The 5,814-nt window shown below is 31.9% G+C and overlaps 1 protein-coding gene across 10 annotated transcripts in view; it reads left to right on the top strand.

The window, feature by feature from the left end:
- LOC106680323 (oxidation resistance protein 1) overlaps positions 1 to 5,814 on the top strand; it is an 867,959-nt gene that overhangs the window by 391,194 nt on the left and 470,951 nt on the right. The gene's annotated exons all lie outside the window — the stretch shown is intronic.

Raw genomic sequence — 5,814 nt, 5'->3', positions numbered from 1 at the left:
TTTTTTTTATTATATTGTGTGAATGTTTTATTAACTCTTTAAAAAAATATTAATAAAAAAAAATGTTAACGGCATAAATAAATAAAATATGGCTTGACTATTTCTTGTAGGAAGAATATCTGGGCGCAGTTTCTTAATTAAATACATAATACTGGTACTGGTACGGGTATTTGGTGGAGGGAACAAGTGGGCCTAGTGGTCCTTTTTGCCAACCCCTGGCGGCTACCTGGGTTGCCACCGCGTACTAACCAAGGTGGGAATGCCAAGATTCATTCTTCGAGACCGCCGAAAAATGAATGTTTAACTGCCCCGGGTGGGAATCGAACCCACAACGTTCCGAACCGAGAGCACTGGGACCTGCGCCCCAACCCCCATAATAATTCCGTTCATAAAATTACACTGACTTCTACAATGTTCACTAATATTTTTATTATTTATATTTGAATTCATATAATTTCGCTAATTGTTCCTATTACAAAAGTAACTTATTTTTAATGTGCATTGTAGAGCTTAGAAGGTGCTAATGAAGAATCGCGTGATTCCTGCTCGTCAGGAATAAGGACCGTTTTCCACGGAGGACATGCCGGCCTCTAATGTCCTCATGACCTTGAACAATGATAATCAATAGATCAGAACCGATTTGGCATTGGTCTTGAACCAGAGAGATTCGTGCAGTGTTCTGCAGCGTAGTTAGTTTCAAAGGGGCGTTTCATCTATTACGTATATATACTACTGTTCCATAAATTTGTTTTATTATTTATTTCATGTTGCTATCAAAAAATGCACTATTTCATTGCGATAAACTTATTCTTTATAGTTTTTTTTTTAATATACGTACTAATCTGAGAGCTAAAGTTTTAAATTAACTGAGAGAGTACAGTAAAATATGACATAATAGTACAAGAGCCCAAGAAGAGAAAAAAATTTGTTATTTCACCCCAATTTTTTATTACTTAATTGAAAACTATATATAATTAATAGTCAAAATTGATGAGTCTGTCAAGTACAGGTAGAAGGAATAAAAAATGGTGGCTGTTTCAAAACGTTAAGAATAATTAATTTTTCATTCGGAGCTCTATATCTTTACAATTACCAACAACAATAGAAAACCTTTAAAGTAGAGTAAATTTGCCGAAATATAAGCCCTAATAGAGCAATTTACGTTCAATAGCTTTTTAAAAAGCAAGATTTAATAAAAAATGTTGTAGGGAATGTACTGAAATATCAGTAGTAAGTTAATTTATTTTGAGAAATATATATCCCAGGAGCTATGTGACGTACAGATGTCTATTAGCACTCAAATTAAAGCTAGTTTAAAGAGCTATAATGTAGTTTATTACGTTTATTTTCGTAGGAATAGTAGTTTTCATGAAATTTGCTAAAATAAATCGATTTATAGTTGTTCCGACAAATTTTCATTTGCCAAATTTATATTCATATGTGAATATCATAAAAACTACTACACCTATGAAGATAAGTGTCATAAACTACTTTATAGCAAGTTAAATTCCCTTTATTTTGAGTGCTGGCAGACATATGTACGTCTTGTGGATCTAGAGATATATGTTTTCAAAAATCCAACATTTTATACGAACAACTAGAAATTAACATTTTGTGAGTTTATTTTGTCAAATATCATAAAAACTATTACTCATACAAGGATAAACATTATTAAATATTTTGTAGTAAATTTAACTAGCTTTAATTTGAGCGCTGGCAGACATCTGTACGTCCAATCGTTTCTGAAATAAAGTTCTCCATAAATGAAACTTATTATCCAAACAATTATAAATAAATTTATTTTAGCAAATATCATGAAAACTACTATTTCTACGAAGGTAAATGTCTCAAACTACTTTATAGTACATTTTTGAGAAATGTTGCTTTTTAAAAAGCTATATCTCGAGAACTATTGGACATGAATAGCTCTATTAGGGCTCACATTTTAGCAAATTTACTATTTAGATATTTAGATTTTCTTGTGTTGTTGGTAGTTTTTAAGATATATAGCTCCGAATAAAAATTAATGCTTTTTTAGAGTTTGAAACAGCCGCCATTTTTTATTCCCCCTACCTATACTTGGCAAACTCATCAATTTTGACTAGTAATTATACATAGTTTTCAATTAAGTAATCAAAAATTGGGGTGAGATAACTGCCTTTTTTTCTTCTCGCCTCTTGTACTATAATAGAGATCACTAAAAAGGTTTTTTTTATATTATAGAGAGATAAATAAATTTCATTCCAGTGGTAAATTACTTAGTTCTCATTCAACAAATAAGAATATATATAAAAATAAAAAATGTTTCTTAAAAATGATAAATGTGACGAACTATCTGAAAATGTTTGCCTTGAGTTTTATATATGTATTGTTAAACTAATATATCACTTTATTTACTCCTTGTGCAATTGCAAAGAATCAAACTAAATGAATATTTTAATGGTGCTAATACTCTGGTAAGAGTTTAAGAAAACAAAATGGCTCTTCTATATTAGAAGACATAGGGATGATATCGCATTACGTATGGATAGCCTAGTATCGATTTCTGGAAGGGCATCCCGACGGCTTATGATCTGTATTTTTCATGGCATCATTATTTCTGTCTTGCTACACTCTGCTAATGCATACTAAATCATATAGGTATGTATATATTTTGGATTAACATATGTATATTTGAGTTGTTGTAGCTTCAAGTTGAGAGTATTTGGTTGTTTATTAATTATTAAACTAGATACTATTTTTTATTATAATAGAATTTATAATACTATTAATTTTGGTAATGAATATATATCATATGTCCGTAAATAATTTGATGGGTTCTTTTTTAGAAATGGATGGTCTAGTTGATAGTTTTTGAAGAATGATGCCAAAATTAGAAGATTAAAATTAATTCCAATAAATCCTACGAAACCCATGACCTCTTGCCCTACAGTATCCTTTAATAATACCCCTCTTATTCCTGTCGAACAGATCCGTTCCTTAGGACTACTTCTCGACAAACGACTGACATGGATACAAGACTGAAAAGACAGGAAACTGCTCGTCTATTTCGACTATTACAAGATTTACTAGACAAACGGTCTAAATTGCCAATCCATTACAAAAGACTGATCTACATGACTATTATAAGGCCTATCTGGACATACGGAGTTGAGCTTTGGGGCTCCACTAACCATCAAATTCCTCCCGAATCCTTACATTCCAAAATCCTTAATGCTCCTTACTTTGTGTCAAATCAAGTCATCCATCAGGACCTCAATGTTCCATATTTTGCCGATTTGGCCAGAACTAGATATCATTCCTTCCATGATAAACTTCCCAACCACCCGAATCCACTTGTTTCTAACCTGGCTTCTCATTCATTACCTAATAATCCTCCTAGGCGTATGAAAAGAAGATGGCCTCGAGATCTTCTCCTCTAGAAATGTTATTGGAGTTGTATCAATGGGTAGATTCTCCACATGTTTGTATCATGTCACTATGTCACCTACAGCGAATTTACTTGTTGTATATATTTTTATACAGTTGTTAATAATAATAAATAAATTATTAAAAAAAAAGTTTTCTTGAATTTGAAACTTTCTTGGATCATGTTAAATCATAAACAAACAATTTTTTTTTATTAGAAATTAAGGCTGTGTACTATTTTACTATTAAATATATAAAATATTCACCCCATTGTCGCTGAATGCCCTGGAACACTTGTTCTGAAGGATCATTACAATTTTCCTTGATCCTTCTGTATCGAGAACACTCCTCAAAGGTCTGAATTACAGCTATAATCACTTCACAGGGTTGACACTAAGGTGGATCTTTGCTTGTTATGAGATGGCCAAGGGTCAAACGGCAGTGCACAATTCTGTGGCGCGTTACAACCACCTCCTCTTTTATACATTGTCTGGAATACGAGGCAATTCTAGCAACTCATTGTTTGCTTCATAATTTTAGGCTTGTTATTTTCTGATGCATTCTAATTCTGTTGGAAGTCATGTAATATATGTGTTTTATTTTATTTATTGTTTTTATTGTCATTATCTGTTACTAGTGTAAAAATCAAGGATATGATTTAAATAATTTCCTTAATTAAGTATGTAATAAAGCCGGTAGTTAAACCACTATTCATCTCATGGCTCGGAGATTGGAATGTTCGTATATTAGTTTAGAAGAGTAGGATTTGAATAACGGTAGCTATTAGGGGTATTCATGATGTTATGTTATATGAAAAATGTTTTACCACGTTAAATGTTATAAGTATAGGATTGTGAGCAGCCCTAATCAAAGTCATGTTAAATGATAAATGTATAAGAGCTCCTAGCGGATTTTTTGAGCAACTTATCTTATAACCTTCCCTTCCAAAACTTTGTTATTGTTTACATAGAAGTTTTGATTAAAGTAATTTATTAAAGTATGCCTAAATTGAATGAAAAGTGAAAGTTTGGCCATTGAGTGTCTTGTTGATCTCCTGACTTGTGAGGAAGATAATCAAGAAGAGCTAATTGAAAACTGTCATTACATTATTATTATTGTCATCCATTGCTTTATTAGTTATAAAAACACCCAAAACAATACTAACACAAACTACGAGCAAGTAACCAAACTTGACAAAAACAAAATGTTGACGACATCAGCTGTTGTGTTGCGTTACGTCATTCTCCATTTAACAGACCTAGTAACAGACTCTCAACCATGTTACATGTTATATCGTTTTACATGGTAAAGGAAGAAAATATTTCTCCATTTAACATCAGTTTTTCCATTTAACATGTTAAACTATAGATCATGAATAACCCTATTATAAAAAAGGGCCACGTTCTTTGCAAAGCAGCACTATACCAGCACGAATAAGACGGGTCGCAGAAATCGCATCGTTGCCAACTCTCGTTCCGCAATATCTTTCTTGATATCTGTGAATTCCTTACCTATAGTTTTACAGTTGATCTTAAGGAAATTAAGATTATTCAAACTAATTGTCCGTATGTTCTTAAGTGAAATGCTTTATTCGAAAACGCTGCCTAAATATATCGGGTTGCTAAAACTCATAGCATACTTATCAATCCATCATTTGGTGTATAAACCCTAACATATGTTAATTAGATATAAAGGATATATTTTCTCCACTTTTTTCAAACAATTAACTATATCTTTTTTTTTAATAATTTATTTATTGTTATTTACAACTTACAACCCAAATCTAATAAATTATTCTTTATGAATCCGTTTTGATCTACTCCTCAAATGTTTACCAGTCGGTTTAGTGGTTATTAACATTGTAGAGATCTCTTCGTTATTAAGTCACACCACCTTGCACCATATTAGTCGTCGCAGTGCTATAACTTGAATTATATTTATTGTTTATTTTACACTAAAAAATTGAACGTGCTTTCGCATTATCCCTGCTGTTTGGCGTAGTAACGAAAGCACTAGTGAGCAAGGAAGGGTCGAGTTAACAAGAAACAGTTAAACATTTTTTTTTTATTTAATGTAATTTACAACTGTACAAAATAATACAATAAGTAAATATGTTGTATGTTTCATGTACACTTGAAAATCTTCTGGAAGGAACCACCCATTGGTGGTACTTCAAGCATTAATTAAAAATTAGAAGGACAAACGATTAAACTAGGATCCTCACACAAGACTGAAAATACAGGAAACTGCACGTCGATTCCGACTATTACTACATTAAAAGACTGATCTACATGACTGTAATAAGGTAAATCTGGACATATGGAGTTGATCTTTGGGGCTCCACTAAACCTTCGAATTCCTCTCGTATTCAATCCTTACAATCCAAAATCCTTCGTAAAATCCTCA

This window comes from Halyomorpha halys, unplaced genomic scaffold, assembly GCF_000696795.3.
Source record: "Halyomorpha halys isolate HHAL.00 unplaced genomic scaffold, Hhal_1.1 Scaffold17.1, whole genome shotgun sequence".
In the NCBI taxonomy this organism is placed as follows: domain Eukaryota; kingdom Metazoa; phylum Arthropoda; class Insecta; order Hemiptera; family Pentatomidae; genus Halyomorpha; species Halyomorpha halys.
This window is presented reverse-complemented; position numbering and strand designations above follow the sequence as displayed.